This window comes from Lissotriton helveticus, chromosome 1_1 (genome assembly GCF_964261635.1).
Source record: "Lissotriton helveticus chromosome 1_1, aLisHel1.1, whole genome shotgun sequence".
Classification (NCBI taxonomy): Eukaryota; Metazoa; Chordata; class Amphibia; order Caudata; family Salamandridae; genus Lissotriton; species Lissotriton helveticus.
Window position 1 is genome coordinate 278,773,625 of NC_136057.1, and position 22,574 is coordinate 278,796,198.

The window sequence follows — 22,574 nt, forward strand, 5'->3', positions numbered from 1 at the left end:
CTGTAGAAGATATTGGACTAGTTATATAACGTGTGTAAGAGCTTTCCCCAGAAGAAAATCGACGCAGTAGCACAGGTTTCTGCTAGTTTGGGGCCCTTCACGCGATTATCTTCCTTGAGAGGATCAGGATGTCCCACCCCCACCACGCGCGGCATCCAATGATGGATGCTGCGGTGGACCAGCCAATCCTGGCACTGCATGCAGCGCCAGGATTGGCTAGGGGGTCACATTTGCTGCTCGCCCTGTCGCCCTTTGGAAACCCGGGCTGTGGCAGCAAACAAGCACCCCTGGGTCCCGCTGGGGAACTTACAGTGCGCATGCTTGAGAAAGTTGCCAACTTTCCCAAGCATGCGCACTGTAAGTTCCCCAGCGGGACTGTCACTGCGCACTATGGTCTGCTGCAGCCTGAGTGTGGACTGTCACTCAAGCTGCAGCAGGTCACCCCCCCCCCGCGCAATTCCCGCCGGCGGCTTTTATTTAGAAGATATACTAGGATTGCGGCCGGCGGCCGCGATGCGGGTCCATGGTGGCTGGTGGGGCTACGCCCCTACGCCCCAATGGACGCACCGCGGCTGGAGACCATGACTGTGCCAACTCATAGCCCACTGCACATGCTGCTGCTAGGGCCAGTGCTTCGAACCATGCTCAAAGTATGACTGATTGTATGAGACAAGAGGGTGATTAATAGATGTTTACAGTAAAAACAAATCAAAAGAGAAATTAACAATGTATAAAACGAAGAATATATCACAAGCGATATATGCTTATCTGCCTATCCCTACTATAGGATACAGGACCCTTTGATCTTATCTATGTGCTTGTTTGTATAGATCACTTTGGCAGTATGGACCGCATTGGGGCCGCACCCTACCCTCAATATGTGGTACGTGTTTTGGGGGTGTGTGTCTTCATGTTTGAGTTTAAAAACTAATTCTCCATGAATTTTTATTTGTGTGTGTTCATACATACATCTTGCATTTTGTCTTTATGCAAGGTATCATAATTTGAGCACTTTATTAGAACAGTGCTCGCCGGTGGCGGTAAGATGCCAGTCGGCACCTTATAACCTATACACGGTGTGGGGCTTTGAGTCATTGAGCTCCTTGCTCTGCAGAGAAGATTAGGAGGCATATTATCAACAACTAGTGATATTTATCGCTAAATGAGCTTAGCGATATTTTTTTTATCACCTCGGATCGCCGGATTTTATCACACAGATAACGTGCTATTAGCAACGTTTATCTCAAATGCGATAAAATATCTGGCGATAGCGGCTAAATGCGTGAATATCGCTGGAAATCCAGCGATATTCAGGCATTAACGCCAATAGGGTCTTAGCCTGAATATCCAACTCCCATTGGATATACAGGTTAAGAAGTGGTCTGAGCAAGCGTTAGTTTTTGGCGATATTCGCTCTTAGCGTGAATTTTTTTATCGCTGTGCCTGCGTTGATAATAGGCAATAGCGATGTTAGCGACTGCTTTCAGTTGCTAACAGGTTGGGTACGCCCACTTTGCATGTCATTAGCGATAAATATCGCTGACATGCAAAGCGGGCCCCAAACCGCTCGCTGTTCCCTACAAACTGTCGCTAACTGCTGTTAGCGACAGCTTGCTAATAGGGCGATGAAATTATCGCCGCTTTAGCAGGAAAAAGACCCGCTAAAGCGGCGATAAGGCCCTTGATAATATGCCCCTCGGTCACATATCCCTCTTTGTATAGATTGGTGATCCTGACAAAATTCCACCAGATCACTCCATGACGACCTAAGCCATGATAATGTTGACCTATGGCTTAGACTAATACACTGATGTGAAAAATGTGTATATCTACAGGGATTTAAGCCTCATTAGGAAACTTTCTTTCTTTTTTGACTCTCTTACCTGTCAATCTGCACAGCAATTGACCTGGCAGTTGTGACTGAAAGCATTTACATTTACTCAAAAAGAGACCCAACTTCCATTTTTATCCGTAGTTAAAAATAAATAGACATAAAAATAGATAGATTTCTCACGGTATTTATCTGTAAAAATCAGTAAAAATTAAGAACTGGCAGCCTAAGTTATAGTCCATACTTGATGGACTGCAGCTGCCCGCGACATACTGAGATTCTTCTTAAAAGGGCGGCCCGTAGTGCCACATTCAGGCACACTGCCTGTGCGGTCTACTACTGGGACCCCCAAGGGGCTGTATACGCATCCGGTGCCTTCTCCACATCACTTGCTGCATGGAGACGGGGAGCAAGCTATTCATACCAACCCCACATCCAGGGGATCCTCATTAGGTCTCGCTGAGCAAACGCGCATGCGTTGCTCTGCGAGAGTTTAGTAGGAGCTTTCAGAAGTGCTCCCAAAGGCTGCAGGCGGATGAGGTACAGTGCATGTGCGCCGGGCGCGCGCACCATTTGTCAGCCTGCAGCCATTGGGAGCACTTTCGCGGCCGCTTTGATGTTCTCAGTGAACTGCCTGGCCACTGAGAACATCAAAGCGACCGCGAAAGTGCTCACCATTTGCCACACCCTCCCTTATCCCACTTCCTGCTTGTTGTTAGTAATGGTGGAGTGATGCTGGGGGAAGCGCTGTTCCTTCATCCTGCCCCTCCATCGATATAAAGTGCTTCGTGTGTGCTGTTTCACTCCTTTCCTGCAATGTGCTATGGCTCCACTCTTACTTCAGTAACACCACATTACATTTTCACCTTGGTAGTTGCAGTAGCCTCTTTTTACGTCGGCCCTCGGCAGCCTCATAGAACTGTACACTACTCGCAAGTTTGAAATGGCAAGCTCCATTGTCTCCTGCTTTGAAGTGTTTGAACTGAAAACCCGTAAAAACAAATTCACGCTCTTGTGCATGTACATTGAGCAGTCCTTAAACAGCATCCCGAGTCTTAACTGATCCTTTTGCCGTGTATTTAAACTGAACGTTGCTGTTGCCCGGGGCTGGTCTAATGACAGGCCCATTAGTAAAATAAACTCGTCGGATAACTTTTGGTGCCTGGGCTGATGCTGTGAAACAAGACTGTAGCGAAACCACATGTTGGTAGACTGAGGTGAGGAGGAACCCACTTCTGCCATACTTAAACGTGCATGTAAGCCTTTTCTACTGACAAATAACAGAACACAATAATGCCAAGATATCAGTTTGTCTACCCACACTGAGCTATAGTAAAATACATTGCACAGATATTTTTGTTTTGATGCACACAAAGGTTTGTTATTTGAGTGTTTACATTGCTTTTATTTTTATTGATTTGTATCCTAAGGCTTAGCAAAAAATAAGGTCTTCTTCGTAACATTGAGATATAGCAAAATGAGGAAGGTTTTGGGGTGACAGTTTTTAGAATGCATACAGTGGGCTTATAGCATGTGACCATATGATCATGTCTTGGTTTCAAATGAGCAAACCGCACTACTTACCAGTACAGCATTTTTAAGGGAAGCATACTGCTTTCTGTCGACTAAGCTGTAATACTTTGATTCGAAAGACACAAGTGTTTCTTAGAAGGACCACAAAAAAAATCTAATTATGGTGCAACGTCGCATATTGTAATCTACCAGCCACCCTTAGTGAATGAAAAAACTGAGCACAGATTCCCCCAAACATTTCCAACATATTACCAGCCTCCGTATTCAGTGCTCAAAATAAGAAATACTCACTTAAAGAATCCATTATCAAAGATGGTATTGGACAGTATGTTAGAAAAATATAATTGAATCAACAAGAAGGAGAAGGGGGGACCAGGAGCTCGTTGAGGTCCAGTGTCCGTGCTCCTCAATTGCTAGTAAATCAAAAAGGACACTGTTCCGTGATAAAGGGTGCATGTACGTCACCCTAGTTGGAAGAGAGGGTAAAGATTAGAATGGGGAAGAGGCGAGAAAAGAGGGTGAAGGAAGGAAAAGAGGCAGATGTATATCCCCAGTTTCAAGGATCCAATCCCGAAGGGGAGGTCCAAGTCTTGCCTCTCATTCACCTTCACACACCCAGAAGGATGTTATGCTTCATCATCGGGCTTTTTTGCTCCTCGTCGGGCCGGCGCTGCAATGCCTGATGGACCCCCGAAGGGTCTCTTTCACGTAGATCTTTTAAAAGAGAAAAAGCTGTTAGATGAGTGCGGGTGTGGGGGCGGGGGAGGAGTGTGAAGGGGATCCAGTGAGAAGTGGTGGTGTGGTGCGTGCAAGGGAGGTTTAAACTACCTAGGGGTTTCCACTGTTGGGTGATTTATTCTTGTTATGCCCCTGGTAGGCTAAAAATCCAAGAGGTTGGTGAGTTTCGTTAGGGCTCAATGTGCCGGTGTAACTTAACACAGGGTTGACATGTTTCACACTATAGTAGTCCTAATGATCAGTAGCGTTTCTTCAGGACCAAGAAGGGGGGTAAAAGTGCACGTCAGTGAGGAAGGGGGGGTTTGCGAGGAGATAACCCCGTCAAGTGTGTGAGGTAGCTCGCAGTGGACCCTAGGAAAAGGTACCTAGATAGGTTAGGAGATCGCTATAAGTAGATCTGTCCACGCGGTGCCTGGAAGGGGATAAAAAAACAAAAGAAGGAGAGAGAGAACATTCAGGTGTCACTAACCAGGTGGACTGGTTATGCTCCAGGTATGTATGCCATAAAGCAGACCTAACATGAAGACCAGATAAAAACACAAACATGTACTGGTGTAGTAGTGGTTAAATACAAACAGACAACACTGTTACAGCAACAATTGTATACATAATTCGCCATGTGCGTAATAACATGTGAGGGAGGAAGGCCTCCCAAATATGCGTGTGTCAGAGGTTATGGGGCACATAAGTTGTAGGTGGCCATACTCAAGAGGCGTGTCCAGGTATGGAGCGCCATCTGCACAGAGGAATACAACACATATTGCATTACAAATGCTATAGGTGTCACATTTGCGAAAGTTAAAACTATTGGCATTGTAAATGACAAAGCTATTAATTTCGCTGTTTTCAAAACCAACACATAAATAAAAAATGTGTCATTTACAATACCAATAGCTCAAACTTTCCTAATGCGAGACCTATTGCAAATTGCAAAGGAGGGCCATTCTTTCCCACACACTCAGCCGCAAGGCTTGCTGGCAATGAAGAGTGTGTAACAGCTGGTGACCGACTGATCAATGGTGCAGGTTCTTTGTTTGCTCTGCACTGCCCTAGACTGCTTTGCTGTTGTCCATGGTTGGCAGCTGGGATAAGGCTGAGGCCTTGTTGATGTTGGTCAAAGATGGTTTGGGGAACCATTCGGGAGCAGTTGAGTTGAAACATTGTACGAGGCAGTTGGACTTCGATGGAGCTTTAGTGGCCAGGTGATGGCATGTCTGCTGAGTTTTCTTTGTCTGGGGTTCGATGGGCTGAGTCTGAGGTTGGGGATTTGCCATGAAGCCTTGAGTTCATCACAGGTGGCTCTGTACAAGTCTTACCAGCTAGGTGGGGTGCTTACACAGTATAATAGTAGAGTGGAGTTTTCTTTCACAATGAAATGGCCAACCCTTGCAGTTACTTCGAAAGCCTTAGATTCTGGATTTGAGGCGTGCTGGGTAAACCGTTTTTCAAAGTTTCAACTCGTATAGGGCTGATCGTAATGCATTGTATGTTTGCCAACTTTGTGCAATTTATTACACGTGCAGTGGATGAGAATGGTTTTGACACCAAGTAGTATGTGTTTGATTATTAACATTGTCTCACTGTGTGACTTTTATGGGTTGCACAGGAAATGTGAAAGTGATTTTAACGTTATTTTGCAATGTCTGCATAGCTTGTTTGCAGACAAGCACAATAAAATAAAATCTTAATCTAACTTTACTATACCTTGAAACAAGATAAGAGTATTACAAACCAGAATTAGCTATGCAGTGACATCTGTGGAGCATATCCTGGTTATAACTGCACATTAGGAAGTGTTAGAAGCGCAGCCCCCTCCTTGGCACAGGATTGCTTCACAGAGGTACAGGGAGAAGATGTGGCTTAAGGCCAGAGCGGCCCACTGTGGAACTGGGGAAACAGGTTCTAGTCTTGGCATAGCCTCAACATCCTGTGATTCAAGGTAAATCATAATGTAACTGGAGCTCATGTGAAACACTCCAACATCTCCTCCCCCCACCCAGAGGACTGGCATCAGCTGTGGCTGTGGTTTCTTTTCGTTGTAAGGGCACCCTGTGTTTAAAAAAATATATTTTTGTTTTGTTTTATACAGCGCGAACTAGACCCGAGACATCGGGCATCAGATCGCTTTATATGAGCACAAGTTTTGTACCAGTTTTGTTACAGAAGGACACATTCTTTTTTTATAGGCACGGGGAGAATAAGTCATTTGCCCAGAATCACAGGATGTGGTGCGTTGATGTCGAGACTCAAACCCCGTACCCCAGCTTCGAGGTCGACCGCTCTAGCCGTTAGGCTACATCCTCTCTCCACAATGCTTGCCAGTAAGGGAATGCATGGTGGGGTCAGACACTATGAACAGAGAGTGGAGCTATTAATGAATGTTTACCCAAGGGTTAAAGGTTGGATTATTGAGTCGCAGGGGCATTTAATTGTTGCTATTTATTTCCAAGGGATGTTGGTTAACAGGGTATATACCAAACAAGGGTCGCACAGCCGCTGAGCTCCCATGGCTGATGAAGAGGAGTTGGAGTGTAAGTTAGTGGGACAGGAGTGCGGGTGCTGGATGCTCACATAGTCATGTCAGGTGGGATCAGACTGTGTCAGCAGGGCGACTGTAACCTGTGGGGCAGGATGGTGTTGGGTAGTGTGACGGGTATTCAGATGCACCGCGGTTGTTAACATGGTACCCCTTTTCTCCTTAGCCCCAAAGTCGCGCAGTACCAGCGTGACACACTACAGTGAATCTGTCAGGGACAATTTTAGCGCGGCAGTAAACTGTTACACAGTATCATCAGAAGTGAGAGTTGTGGTAATTGGTTGGAAAAGTAAGTATACATACACAACAATGTAGCACCTTGGGCCAAGCCCCGGCAGTAACAAACGAGAGCGAACCTCAGATTCCAAAACTTGGCAGTGTTTTTCTGGGGACTACGGGTACGGCGGCATAATGAGTGTGCACGCCTGGGTCACAGGAGTGGTGAGTGTGATTTCATCTCTTTCTCCTTGCAGGAGTCATACAGGTCTGAATCCAGAGTTACAAGACCAAGGTCATAGATAGCCAGGTCACTCACTACCCCTTTCTCCCCCAGATGACAATGGTGGAGGAGCACCAGCCCGGTATGTCACAGGATGCGGCCTGGGCAGCATTAATGAATATGGCACGAGGAAAGTGTCTGGACTGACCAATGGGCCTCATGAATGCTCAAGAGCCTGATGATTCCGGAGTCAAGTAGGATAGACCGAGCGGGAAGCAGCCCGTGCAAGAGGACCTAGGGCCAACAAGGGTTAAGAGGCCTGCAAGCCTCCCACTAACAGCACACTACCCAAGGCCCTCGCGCAAGCGGCCACGCCCCCTGCAAAGCAACGTAGGACAGCACTGGCAAAGGTGACACCAGCTCAAAACTCTAACAATTCGGCATCAGCAAGCCTGGAAAGTTTGAACAGAACGGGTAAGCTAATGGTGGGCTACTCCCGGACGCAGCAGCAACAGGGGGCCCCTCCTAACAATTGGGAGGGTGCGACACAGATAGAAAGGGTTTGGACATATGAGGGGGTCAACAAGTGCATGCCCATTGGTTTCTCATTGTCATGCGCTTACTTTATAGCTTTCCGCATCTTCCTCCTAATAGGCACTCCTGCCACCACACAGGGTGGGCAAGACACTCACTACCTGGATCACTTTCTCTTTATTAGTGAGGTGGGGTCATAGGATTGTGTAGCAACACTGCAGAAGTTGCAGGCCTGACGGATGAGTTGGGGGTTGCTTTAGCACCAGGAACCTTCAACCAAGCCATCCTGAAGGATGCCTTGATCTTATTGTCACAGTATGCAAATCATCTTTTGATACCCTGGGGTCCACAGTTATGGTAAAAGCATGCATTAAATTGGTTACTTCTGGCATTGCCTTGCCAGACTCAGGTCACACACTGCCTGTGTGAGTCTAACTGCACCGATCGTAACTGAGTGCAGACTCTTGTTCTGAGTATGTGGGAGAATGATCATAAGGGCATGTTACACAGAGCATGCCTCGGATAATTTCCGTGGATATGATTCTCATGTGAATTACATATCTGTTTGTGTGTTGTGTGTCTCTTTTTGTCTCATCATTAGGTTGGGAATAAGGAACGCGACTGAGACGTTCATCTAAGCACTTAGACACATTCATACCTCATTGTAGGTACTGGGGGTTTATGGGGTGTTCTTTCCCTGTTTTCCATTGTTCTTCTCTTTTTTTCTTCACTTCGCGGTCCTGACGAACCACACTTGGGATCTATTAGGGGCCAACACGAAGCGCAAAACATGTTGACCTAGATCTCACTTTTTACCTCACTTGCACGGATTTGAGAGCAACAGGAACACACCCATCCCCCTGCTACATTTGCTTATAGGAGTGGCTCCTCATTCATTGTTTTTTATTTTAATCTTATCTTCCGAACCCCTGAATACAACTTGGTTTCTGGGTACCGGGAAGAAAATCTTAATTCACCCACTCACCTTTTTTTAGGCCCATACACCCACATGCACAACTGTCAAGTCAAGTCAATTTTATGGTATAAAATTAATAAAAATTATTACAAAATGCATTTAGATCATCGTTAAAATATTAAGTAAATATTAACATTTAAATAATCAATTAAAATGAATAGTCCATACAGATAATTTGAGCTCATATATTTCAGTGTGGTATTATAGTTCCTTGTTCGGCTTGTTGTAGGAGTGATTGGACTGACTTCATGTATTTAACCCCCCTACATGCCAACATGGCAGATGATCCATCTAACCATCGAATTACAGCTTGCCTGCATGTTCGGATGTTCAGTTTGTTAAAAATGGACTTTAAAAGCCGTCTCCTCAAATCCATAAGTGCCGGGCAAGCACATAGTAAGTGGGTTAAAGTTTCATTTTGATATCCACATAGACGACAATTAGGGTCAGCATGACTACCTTTCCAGGATGGTAGCAGGTCCTTTGAAAACTGTAGGCCCAGTCGATGTTCTATGTATCTTTGTTTTAGTGGCCTACTAAAGTGACTTTCCAGATAAGACTGTGACTTTACCCCAGAATATGAGTTTTTCACGGTCCACCCGTATCGTCGTTTTGCGGTAGTTGTTTTGTCTTCCAGATAGGATTCCCATTTGACTGCATTGTCTATAATCTTGTCGAAGCTATTTCTGTCTGGGGTCAAATGCCATGTTGCTTCGAGTCCTATACCATTCAAGGATTGGGACAAGAAATCTCCCCAACTGTTTGGCACGTGCTGTTTTTGCTGGGTGATGATTTCTCTCCAACACAGGTTGTCCAGTGAGCCATCTTCAGACATACGTAGCTTATGACAGAGTTTCACAAAAGTTCCCATACTGCGGAATTTCTGATTCAGCAGACCGAATTCCAAACGAACCTGCGCTGGTGATGCTGATTTTGGAAGGTTTAAAGGTGCCTTATATACCTTTGTTTGTAGGCGGTTTAACAGCCCCGCCTCTTTGCCACACCAGGTGACCAGTGCGTATGACAAGGTGGGTAGGGTTTGCGCTTTTATCACTTTCAGGAGGTGTGTATAGTTTGGACAGTTTAATTTTGTTTGTAGTTGCCGGTGTGCGTAGATCGGGGACTGTGCTTTTGCCTTTAGGTATAGTTTATGTTCTTTGTTCGTTGCTCCTCGCCCCAATTTCAGTCCTAGGTACTTATATGATGCTTCCTCCTTTATTGGGGTACTGTTTGCGTACCATTTAAATGTTTGCTTTTTTGGTTCCACAATGCGTATCACTTTGGTTTTATCTTTATTCAATTCTAACCGTTCGTGTTCCAAATAAATTACCAAATTATTGATCATCCTTTGCAGGCCGATTGGCGTTTGACTCAGAACAACGATGTCATCCGCATACTGCAGGAAGGGGATCAGAGTTTTTGACAAGTATGGTGGATGACCTTCCCCGACCTCCAAGTGACTGACGATGTCTGCCATATAAAGGTTAAATAAGCTTGGGGCCAGTACGCAGCCTTGTTTTAAGCCCTGTTGTGTATTAATTTCAGCCGTGATGCTGCTTCCATCTCCCAATTTAACACGTGCCCAGGTGTTACTATACAAGCTTATAATTGCCTCCAATAGGTTCTTTGGAAGGCCCCATGTTCTTAATTTTTCCCATAGTCGGGTTCTATTCACCCTGTCAAAAGCTGCGTGTAGGTCTATAAAACAAGCGTATAGTCTTGTCTTCCTTTTTTCTGCTTTGTCCTTCAGGAGAGCCAGAGTTATCAGATTTGTTAGTGTACCGGTCCTTAGCCGGAACCCCGTTTGGAACATTGGTATTATTTTATTATCTTCCATCCAGTCTTGAAGGTGTGACAATAAGCATGACCCATATGGTTTTGCCTCCACATCCATCAGCGATATCAGCCTATAATTCCCCGGCTCGTTGTGATCACCTTGTTTAAAAATAGGGTGGATTATACTCCCGTTCCAGGACTTAGGCAGTTTATTCTGGCTGTAAATTGAATTAAAAATTGGTGTTAAGTATTCTGCCCAGAATTCAGGCGAGTATTTAAAGATAGCGTTTGGAAGCCCATTTGGGCCTGCTGCACCCTCTTTTTTCAGACGATTTATTATGGCTTTTAGCTGAGCGGTTGTTACTAGAATGTCTGCTGCTCTATCTTCTGCTTTTTCTGGTTTTGTAGCAAGTAAATTTACTGGCTTCCCTTTATTCTGATTTTCACAGCCCGCCGGTGGCTTTAAGGTATCTTCCGGTGAGCTATTTCCTTTTCCTAGAATGATTCCCGCGGGTACGGAGTTTCTAGTGCATAATTTGCATTCTGATTTACAGTGCACCTTTTGTGCGTCTTCTCTGTCCGTAAACATGTTTTTAACGTGCTGGATCCACTTGTTTTCCTCAATGCCTGCCTCCTGTCTTAGGTTATTGCCTTTTGTCAATTTATTAATGATTCCCCAGAATGTTCGGGCATTTTTGAGTTTCCTGGCAGTTAATAATTTTGTCCAAATTCCAGTTTGGTAAATTATTTTCGCATTACTCAGCATACGCTTGTATCTTTTCCGCATAAGTTTTAGTTTTGTCTTATCCGTTTTTTTCCCGCTTTTTAACTCTGTTACCTGATTCCGGACTTCACGTGTAATTTTCCTTTTTTCCTCTCGCAAGGTGAAGGTATACCAAGGCTTTTCCCCTGTATCAATTCTTCTCGCGTCATGTTTCATAGTTGGTGGGTTTCTAGTTAGGACTTCACATAAATATTCCCATGTTTTTATCGGGTTTTCTTTTTCCTCTGGTGTTAATCTGAGCAATTCTTTTTTTAACTTGTCCATTGTTGGTCTTATGTCTTTCCCACCCCATTTTAGTTTGCGAAGATTGAATTTTTCAGTATTCTGAGCGAAGATATTTTGTTTTTCAGTCTTGTTGACCAACATTTTTATTTTGGTGATTAATGGGAGATGATCGCTTTCTGGGCGTTGCCAAACTGTAAATGAGCTCACCTTCGATGTCAAGTTTTTACTCATTATTGTAAAATCTATTAATGACTTTCGATTTCCGCTTACAAAAGTTATATGTATGCCTCTGTCCCCTTTTTCTTTTTTGTTCAAAATTGAAAGGCCCAGTTCTCCGAAAGCTTGAGTTATTTTGTCATCTTTTGTTAAGTTACTATTGAAATCCCCTGAGACGATCATAGAATATGATTCGTGAGTGCTTTGCAATGCCCTGATTATGGTTAGTAATATTAACAACTTTTCCTTTTTATGTTTTTTTTCCGGGTGTATGTAAACCTTGAGCACCAATAGGTTGTGAATAAGCGAACTTGGGTTCAGCTTACCCGTAAGTTTTATTGCTTGTATCCATTTTAGTCCAGTATCTACATCTTCTGTTTCCCATCTGTATTGTTGGGCGATATACGTTGTTTAGCCTCCTCTCGGATGTCCGAATTTTGAGAATTTTTCTGCCAGGACATGAAACTCTATGTAGCCAGGGATGGAAACTTGGGACAGGTTCCAGGTTTCTTGTAATAATATTAGGTCGTGTTGTTCCAAAAAAGTTGCGGTTTCATGGTCGTGCCCCATGTTGTTAAAACCATGGACATTCCAGGAGCAGAGGCTGATCGTATGTATGGTTGGAGCGATGGATTCCTTTTGGTTATCAACTGTGGTTTGAGCGATGGATTCCTTTTGGTTATCAGCTGTTATCTGTAAGGGTAATTTGTTATCCTCCTTTAAATATCCGGACTTGCTAGGGACACTTATTGCTCAGAACCTTTGCTACCCAAGACCAGTCAGTGATCTGTTCCTGAAACCCTCCTAGCTCCGCTGCATTTACCGGTCTCCTTGTTTTTTGAGTTTTTTTTGCGGAGTTGCTGAACAGGCACTCTTTAGGCATTATTTTTGGGTATTCCCCTCTTCCTTTTTCGTATCTCCTGTCTTTTTGCTTTTTAATAGGGGAAATGGATATTTTTTTCCGTTGTTGCCGCCTTAAATCTATGCCCCAGGCTTCAAAGGACATACTCATAGCAAGTATTCTATCTACTATTTCTTTAGACGACCAGGTGGTTAACGAATCTTCTACCTCTGGATTGTATTTTGTGCGTATAAATTCTACAGACAGGAGATCTTGAGATACTATGTCGTCCATTTCAGGTATTTCTCTCAGTAGCCGCATTATATTGCCTCTGTTCAGAAAATCTTGACCCCCTGATGTCTGGTATTCGGGTATAAATGACAATTTTGCATAGGATTCTACTTGTATTTGAGGACCCAATTTTGCCTTATTATCATCTTCCGATTTTGGTTCTGGAGTTATTTCACCCTTTACGTTTATTATTCTCCCTTGGTTCTGTGTAATTATTGTTATTTCTTCGATTGATTTATCTGTTCTTTTATGGTGAGCGGCGGATTCATTTATCTTGACCGTACTCTGCCTTTGCTCCTTGTTATTTTTTTTGTCCTTCATTTTATCATTATTTGTATGTTGTAATATCTGTGTGCACGCTGTTAGTTGATCTGTTTGTTGAATGCTGCAAATTCGGCCGTGGTAGTTTAAGTTGATTTTTATCGGTGTTCTTTTGTTGTCCTTTTCGTCGACTTTTTTTAAGGATTGCCTTTGGTTAAATTTATTGCTTACATTTTGTTTTGTATCCATGTCAGTTGTAACTTTTTGGGATCGCATATCTTGATTTGCTAACTTGTCTTCAGGGATTTGGATTTCATCTGACTGGTGAATCGTGACTATCCGATTTACGCAGTCCTCTTGGACTAAAACACTTTCATTAACCTCATCTTGGGCCTTGTCTTTGTCCTGGGGACGTTTAGTTGTTTGTTCTCGGGTATTTAAATTTTTACTCTACCTTGTGTGTGTTTTAGTGTTTCAGAGATAGGGCAGGTTGATGATTCTATGATAAGGCTATTCCCATTCGCTGCACTTGGCTGCGCCGGTCGGCCTGGGGTGTTGACTGTGTGTTTTAAAATGGTTACTTCCGAGTCTGATTTCGTTTTTTTTTAGGTGATATGACGAAAGATGGGATACGTATGCATGTGAGCTGAAGGTTGGAATTTAAGTTGTGCCCTCCCTTTCCTTGCGCGTTTTCTTTGTCTCTTGGTTAACTTGACTTTTGTATCCATCATTGCGCTCTGTGCTTCCTCTATTTGGCCAACTCCGTGATCTGAGTTTTCTTCGCTTGTCTTACTTATCTCTTCTTCTGGGTCACTGTTTTGGTTGGGGTTTGTTACTATGTGCTGACTCCCGATTTCCTCTTCTGATTTAGTTTCCCCGGTGGGGCTCGTGGTTTTGTTGTTTTGTATTGTTACCACTGATGATTGAACTGCCCCTAGGATATCTTTTAGTATGACCAGTAAGTTTGACATGTTGTCCACAAGTTTGCCACATACACAGCTTGGCTGGATGGTCTTGGTGTGTGGACCCTTATCTATCCTCCCTAGGAGCAGGGTTCCCATGTGATCCAGCCTGGTATTTATGCCTGAAATGTGGCCTGCAATAAGATTTATTAACTCAATTTGAACGTCCATTTTGTCTGACTGGAAATTGAAGGCCTTTATTGCCTGGTCCAGGGTGTTTAATAGTGTTTTACTCCATGGGGCCTTATGGTCCTCGTGGTCCTCTCTGGGTAGTATTTCCAGGACGTCTGGGTCTTGTTCTAGCCTACTCATGGATGATATCGTGATTGGGGATTCTAGGTTTAGATTCTTTTTTGACCATCCTTTAGTTTCTTTTTGTCCTTTGCCCTGTTCGTCTGGATTTTCGTATGACTGCAATGGTGTAGATTCCAGCTTTCTGTGCCACCTAGCCTGAATCCACGGTCTTCTTCTACTATGTGTTCTTGTTGACCTTGGTTGGTCTTTAGATGTTCTTCAGACTGTGATTGGGCGAGTTTTTCTATTCCTGTTTGTATGTTCAAACTTATGTCGTCGGGTAGGGAAAGGGAGTTTAGCCATGAGGTCTCCTGTGAGGCAGAGTGCCCAGCCCCCAATTTATTTCCCGTTCTTTTTTCTTGGGTTTGCTTTTGTCCTTGGCCTTAATCATTGTTTCCTTATCTTCCTTGGGAGTTTGGGAGTCGTTCTTATTTATTTGGGCTTGTATTGTAACAAACTTGCCAAGGGTCCGAGAAGTTTGTAGCTGGTCTATTGGAGTATTTGTTGGAATATACTCACTGTGAGTTCCTTGTACTTAATTTTTTATTTTTTTATTTTTATCCTTCTCGATGTTTGATTGCAGCTGCGCATTCTCTTTTACCCTTGGTGCTGGTGAAATTGGGCTGGATTGGAGATTCTGTTCCTGCGTTTGCCCATAGACGGCCGCCATGGGGGTCCTTTAAGTAGAAGAATTTTTGGATCCCAATGTTACTTTGTTTAGAACTTGGTATTGCTTGATCAGGTGCCGAAACGAATCTCTCTCTTTGTTGCACAGCCCTCTTCCTTTTTTTACTGGACTTTTGCGCACCCTGGTTTTTGTCTTCTTCGTCTCCTTGTGACCTTGAACTTATGTTGTGCCGCACTTTCCCAGATCTCATTCTTTACAGTTTGTTTGATAAGATCCGACAAGTTACTTTCCACTCTGCCTCCCAAGCCTGTCTGCCCCCTCAGAGTTAGAGCAGCTGCCGTCAGGGAGAAATAGCGTGGTGTTGTTGCGGTATGACGAAAAGGCTACTCTCTCTAGTGTTGCAAAAGCGCGTGGTCGTAAGTTACTCAAGTTTCACCAAGCTCCACCAGGTTTCACCAAGTATATACCAATTTATAATAGAGCTTCAGCCCCCGCCTGAGTCGTTAATATGGTGATAGCGCGCTGTCCTTCTATCACTGCCGTTAATCTGCCATTAATCAGCTTTATCTAGCATTCATAAAGTTCATAAATAGCCGTTTGAAATGAGCAATTGCTGGCGCTTTGTTAATGTTTTGGGAATGTTTTTAAGAGTACATTGCGCCGATACTGCCGAAACACCAATGCTGCCCCTCTCACCAGTAGCACTGTATGCTGAGGTCCTGTGGATCCTGTCCGCTTTTTGTCCGTAGCCTGGTGCCCCCTCAGGCACCGCAGGGCTGAGCAACCGAGAGGACCCAGAAGACTGGATACGGGGAGACGCCCAAGTGCGCCGGTTGTTAATTTCTCCGTCCTCCTCTGGTCTGCCGAGGGCTTTGCTGGAGATCTGCTGAGGTTCCCGCCCCCGCCTGGTCGTTCCCGCGTTTACCACGGCAGCGGCTGGGGCCGCGAGGGAGACCAGACAGACAGAGAGATACAGGAGCGGGATCGGGAGCGGCTCTGGGCAGATTGAATTTCTCGAGCCCCCTCTCGCCCCCTCTTGCCTCCCGGCTCCACGGCTCCCGGCTCCACGGCATGAAGGAGAAGAAATCCGCCGAGATTGGCTCCGGCGGGCTGTGGCTGGCGATTGCTCGGCTCAGCTTACTGCTCACTGCTGACCTCTGGCGTCCGAAACACTCTGCGGCATCTCCTTAAAAAGATCTTCGATAAAAGTTCTCTCGCTGGGCCCTTGGGGCACAGCAGCGCCACCCCCACGAGGAGCAAAGCTTATTTGTACAAAGTGAAACCTGAAAACCTGAATAAATTGCGGCTTCCCCACTTAAATTGTGTGATCTTAGGCAAATATTTTATTTCACCAAAAACTCTTTTTTCTTCTTTATTGCCTATGAAAGCATGTTCAAATATAAGAGTTCAGACTACCAGTGTTAGAAAACTATCACTTTTAATAAGTACTTATCTGTAGAGTGCTATAATGTGCCCTGTTAATGCCCAAGCTTCCACATCTTACGAAAATACACATCTTTGAATGTTGAAAATACTTTATCATATTTTAAGTGATGTTTGTTGTATGATTTACATAACAAATATTTTCAGTGATCAACTTGTGCACAGGTTCTAAGATCTAAGCCAGACCCTTTGCTTGGGTGTTCCTGTTAATCTGTTGGCTCGCCCACCTCCAGGGGGTAATACGTTCCTCCAATTTTTTTCTCAAAATCTCCCACTTTCCTTTTTCAAAATGGTGGTATGTAGCAGTTTGCAAAGTGTTGATGGCTGCAGGCCGAAAATGGCTGACAGTCTCTGGGCATGAAACGACTTGTTAGTTATGCTGGAGAGGTGCATGAATAGAATGCTAGGGCATAAGCAGAGGAGAGGCTGACTTACGCCCACTTCTACCTGACACGTGGAACATGTGGAGGACAGGGAGCAGCAATGCAAGCCTCTGACACCTACAAAGAATGTATATAGTAGAGCTCTTCCTGTCCTTCCTAAAAGCCCACTCCAGTGCAACACAACAGAAGACCTACAGTGTCCCTGTACGCCATGATGACTTCATGCCTTACACACCACACAGTTTGATAGATGCAAGGCCACAAAGTTACCAAACATGTTGTTCTCCTTATTTTTGATCTCCATTCGAGTGCACCTCAAGGGAGCTTCAGGGACCACGCACTGGGTATACACAATTTATATCAGAGTAACTAAACACCGTGCAGAAAGGCCGGACCGGCCTGACTGGGAATCAGGTGTTTCCTCAGAAAGCTGGAAGGGTGGGGGGCCGGTTTTGTAGCATTGCAGCAGTTTTAAAAGCTCTGCAAAGTTCCTTGTATATCCAGCAGTTTTCAGGCAACAATAAAAGTGTAAAGATGAGTCTGGTGATTAATGTACCTGCCGGGGAGAGATAGGAATTTTGTCTAGTGGCAGTTTGACTCATTTAAGGTAGCGGAGAGGGTTATTATGCCTGCTGCAAAGAACATGTATCATGCATATCAAAGAACAGTATTTTATGTGCATATCTCAGGGGGTTACTGCTTTTGTCACAGAGATTCTTTTGTTACTGTGCGGTTTATAAATTACAATCGTAATCTAGCACAGTGAGCTATAAACTGCCATCAAAGAGCTGCTTACTTGCTGCATTGTACAGGTTAGAAAGTTATGTCCCACTCCCACCCCAAGTCTTTTTTATCCTGGTGTTGCTAAAAAAGCTTTGTTTGGGTAGAAATACATTCTTATTAATAAAGTCAACCCTAAACACTGTTATGTTCTGAAGCCTGCGCTTGTGCTTCTCCAGACTAAGCACTCTCAACAAATGCCTACCAGTATGGATGACATGAATCCTGCACCTTGTAGTCCCCTTTGCCTTATGGAACATTTCTATACACTTATTTACACACATATGATTTGTAAGCGTGTGTGATGCATAGTACTCTGACACCCTACACTGGTATGAGAGGTGCTATAAAACAAATAAAATACACGTGAGAGAGGGGCTATGGGGTGATGAGAGGCACTGTGGGGGGTTGATAGTGAGGGAATCATTGAAAGTACCCAACAAAGATTGTGGTATCCTGATGCCCAGTAAAGCCATCATTTACTATGCTTTAAAAGCTAATATAATTGAATATATAATGACAAATGTAGTGTGGAATGGAACATTTGTTCACAAATTTTCTTGGGGGAGAGCCCCGCAAAGCACCTTGTCAGGCTCGCTCACTTTGCACTGTATGGGCCGGGTCTGATAAAGTGTGCCAGGGCTGCAGGGGGTTATGCCAGGGCTGCAGAGGGTTAAGCCAGGGCTGCAGAGGGTTATGCCAAGGCTGCAGTGGGTTATGCCAGGGCTGCAGAGGGTTATGCCAGGCTGCAGAGGGTTATGCCAGGGCTGCGGTGGGTTATGCCAGGGCTGCAGAGGGTTATGCCAGGGATGCAGTGGGTTATATCAGGGCTGCAGTCGGTTATGTCAGGGCTGTAGAGGGTTATGCAAGGGCTGCAGAGGGTTATGTCAGGGCTGCAGTGGGTTATGTCAGGGCTGCAGTGGGTTATATCAGGGCTGCAGTGGGTTATGCCAGGGCTGCAGTGGGTCCCAGTCCAGCCCTGTCTGTCCAGCGTCTCCTGTCTGTCCAGGTGCAGCAGGCGTTAATTCAGCTTTTAAATCAATTGCACCACAAATGTCGGAATTGAATAAGCAAGGCCGCTCTGGAATGTCTTCGCCCCCGGGGCTTTGGCAGACCAGCAGTGTGTGTACACTGAGCACCAATTGTACACTCTGTTTGCGCCTTATCGTGGCAGGCGCGTTCGTTTATTATTGGCATGTTTTGCCGTTAATTACCAGCATATTTTGGCATGTAATTACGGGTCTGCCTTGCAGTTAATTGAGGACATACATTGCACTTCAATTACGGGCATGTTTCACAGCTGATTATTATATAGGCACACATCGCGCGCCTGCCTGTTGTCAGAGAATGCAGTTAATTACGGGCGCAGACTGCCGCTCTCGGAGCCCCGCTGCAGCGCTGCCTTCGGCCGGGGTGTTCTCTTCGGAGGCAGCCGGAGCTGCAGTGATTCTCGCGGGCAGGGCGGGTACCACAGGGCGGGGATGCGCGGGGGCCCGGCTCTAGGCCGGAAGCGTGCCCGCCCTTTGTTTGCAGACCCCGGGAGCTCCAAACAAGGTCTCCCCGGAGGGGGCGGCGCGGAGGACGGCTGGGCCAAGCAGAGTCTCGCCCAGCTGGGACACATCCGTCCGTCACTGCCCTGTTTACAGAGGCCCGTTTGTTGCCTTCTCAGGGCAGCCTTGGGGCAGTCTGAGCTGCAAACAAACGCAGGCGGCGGAAGCCATCGCTCACCCCCGTCCGGGGACTGGGTGCCCGCCCGCTGCCGCCTAATGGGCCACTCTCTCCTCACCCCGGCTGAGAGGCGTCTGGGGCAGAGGTCACCAGGGCGCATTCAAGGGCTGTCAGCCGGAAAAGAGATGTATTTGAGGCAAAAGTTGGCTTTTCGAAGGGCCCAGACACATTTCTTTGATACTAGAAACTTTAGTCTTTTGCAATAGCTATCAACGGAATCCGTCACAGGGCTATCAGCCTGTCCTGGTTTCCCAGTCAACAGCAGTAATACGCTGAAGCATGAATGTATAGGTGGGCCCTTGCATGTTATGGACCTGGAGCAAGTTGACCTTTGTTTTTGAGTTACAGTTATCCCACCAGACCAAACTATATGATGGTTTTGCATGTGGCCTAGTTTAGCAGACGCTCTTGAGAAATGGGTAAGAGTGTATGTAACTAGGCCTTCAGAGATTGGCTCAGTAACGACACGCGCACACAAATGTGGAGTGTAACCCGGCTCTCCCTGGATGACCGTGAGGAGTCTTCGGCAGTCCTTTTTATTAACTAAGTTGATTGCCAAAGGGTTTAAACTTTGGTAATGTTCTGTACAGGGGGAAAACGGGTCATCCCACTTTTTCTAGTGTCACGCATGCACAATGCTACTTTCCTCCCAAAAACAAACAAAAAACCCACAACTAAGCAAACATTTAAGAAATAACGTCTTGGTATCCTTGGGACGGTGCAGGAATATCTCCCACATCACAGCTCAACAAAGCAGCTCTAGTTACTCGCCCTACAGCCGGGACACGACTGGAAAAGAATTGGAAGTTGGTAAGTTACTGTCAGCAAGATCATCACCTTCGGGGGACGCGGTTCTCGAATCACCATTATCTGGACTTGTTTAAGGACTACATGGGTTCTTCTGCTGATGTAGAGTTTACGATCTTTATTTCTGGGTATTTAGTGTAATCGTCAGTGACAACCAAAAAATGGTGCCCATTGGGACGTGAGCCAAGACCGGCACTAGCTCTAGTCCACGTACGTGCAAGTATGTTCTCACTTATGATGGGTGCCAGGTACTCTTAAGAGATGGCAGCGTGACAGTGAATGCACTGCCGTTTGATCTAGTCCTGGGTGCCAGAGCATGTATCAAAGCCAGTTCTTAGTTTGCACTGTTCCTTGGTGACCAATACTCGTGCTGCACAGCCCAAGGAACAAGGGCGGTAGCAACAACAGCTTGATTTCCAATCAGCATCCATCCTTCAACAGGGAGGGCCAATTCATAGAGCACATGTTGCATAGAGGAGACAAACCTGGACCTCTGCAGTGTGGACTGACGTTCTGTAATAGCAGCTTACAGTTTTTATACTGTAATGAATTTGAATGAGTGGCCAATTACAGACATTCATCTCACGTGAGGGCAGTCTAAATGTTGTCCAAGGACGTGGATCTAGGCCGGAACTCCCCTATCTCTTGACCTGTTACAGTACTGGGATACCAGGATAACAAGTCTGCAAGATTCTCCGATGCCTGGCGATAGAGCACAGAAAGGGAGTACTCTTGAGTCAAAGGATCCTCTTCTCTGCTCTTGGCAGGGTTTGATAAAGGACCTTTTTTTTTTATATTTCTTTTTATTAAAGTGAAAAACAAATGAACATGAAAGAAAAAACAGCACAAGGCAGTACATACATAAATGTGTCACATCAATGCGAGGATAGGACATACAGATGCAATACAATCAACATAATCACGGGAGAGGCAGGGGAGAGGAATCTGAAACAGGAGAAATGCTTAAAGGGTTGCGGGGGGAACATCAGGTTGGGAGGGAAGCAGTTCAGTGTCGAAGTCCGCTTGGGGGGGGGAGTACATATCTCACCACGATACGAATTCCATTGGTTCCAGACCTTCCCCCATTTTCGAGGTCTGCCACGGGCAACGTACACCGTCTTCTCTCTGAACATGCACCGATCCATGTTTTGTTTCCATGCCAGAACCGTGGGCGGCCTCTGGGCACCCCATAATTGGGCTATGTCTCTCTTGGCAATCATGTTGCCCAGGGTTACCCATTGAAGCTGCGCCACATTGTAATCATTCGGCTCCCACATGTTCAACAAGCACCGCCTAGCCTCAGGCATCGACTTCACACCCGTGACCTCACTCATAACTTCATACACACGAGTCCAATAGCGCGCCACCGTAGGACATTCCCAGATTATGTGGAAAAGGGTACCCACGAGGCCACAACCACGCCTACACAGCCCATCCAGAGAAAATCCCATGTGCACCAGACGCGGCCCTGTAACATAGACTCTGTGAAGAATTTTGAGTTGAACAAACCGAAGGCGCGCCGGAATTGCCACCTCCTTAGGAGAAGACACCGCCGCCTGCCAATCCTCATCATCCAGCTCCAAGCCATCACCAGACCAAGCCTCTCGGAGGCGACAGAGGAGGTCAACCCTGTTATTTATCAACTTTTTATATATTAGCGAAATCGTGCTGTCCGGGACATACCCATCCAGTATACGGTCCTCAAGCGGGGATGCCTCCGGAATATCCACACCCACTGGAAAAACAGATAACAACGCATGACGGATTTGCGCATAACGAAAAAATTCCCTAGCATTCAAGTCATACTCTACCTTCAGTTCCTCAAACGTCTTGACCCTACCTTTGGTCTACACATCGGTCACCCTGCAGATACCGATTACGTCCCACTTATCGAATCCCTTCGTTTTCCATAGGGACCCCAGTCTCTCAGACGCATACAACGGGGTCGCTCGAGTCAATTTGTCCGTCCAACCCAGGGCGGCCGTGGCGCGATACCATACCTGTACTGCTATCCTAGTGGGGCCCGTGAGTGCCCTCCCCGCGGATCGTGCGTACAGAACCCTATTGTAGTCCCCGCCGGGCAACAACCACTTATCCATCTCAAACGCCGGATTTGGCGCGGGACCATAAGTACAGTGGTTAATCGGCCCCATCTGAGAGGCCCAATAATAACGACGAATGTCGGGAAGCGCGATTCCACCATCGTACCACGGGAGTGTCATCTTCGCGAGAGCAATACGGGGACGACCCCCCATAACAATTGCCTCGGTAGACTTTCAACCTCCCGAAAGTAGCTAGCATGCACAGTGTCGAAAGTGTTCTGCAACGCATATAAGAACCGGGGCAGCGACATCATCTTGAACAATGCCACCCGTCCTAGAGGGAAGAGAGAAAGCCTACGCCAGGCGGAAACATCGGACCTGAGGCGCTGAAGCGGAGGCAACAAATTACGCTCATAACAGAGTTCGGGGTCCAAGGTGATAAAGATCCCCAAATACTTGAATCCCTCCCGCACCAACTGTATAGGACATTCACGAGGCAAGAGGGGAGCATCGCCCGAGAGAACAT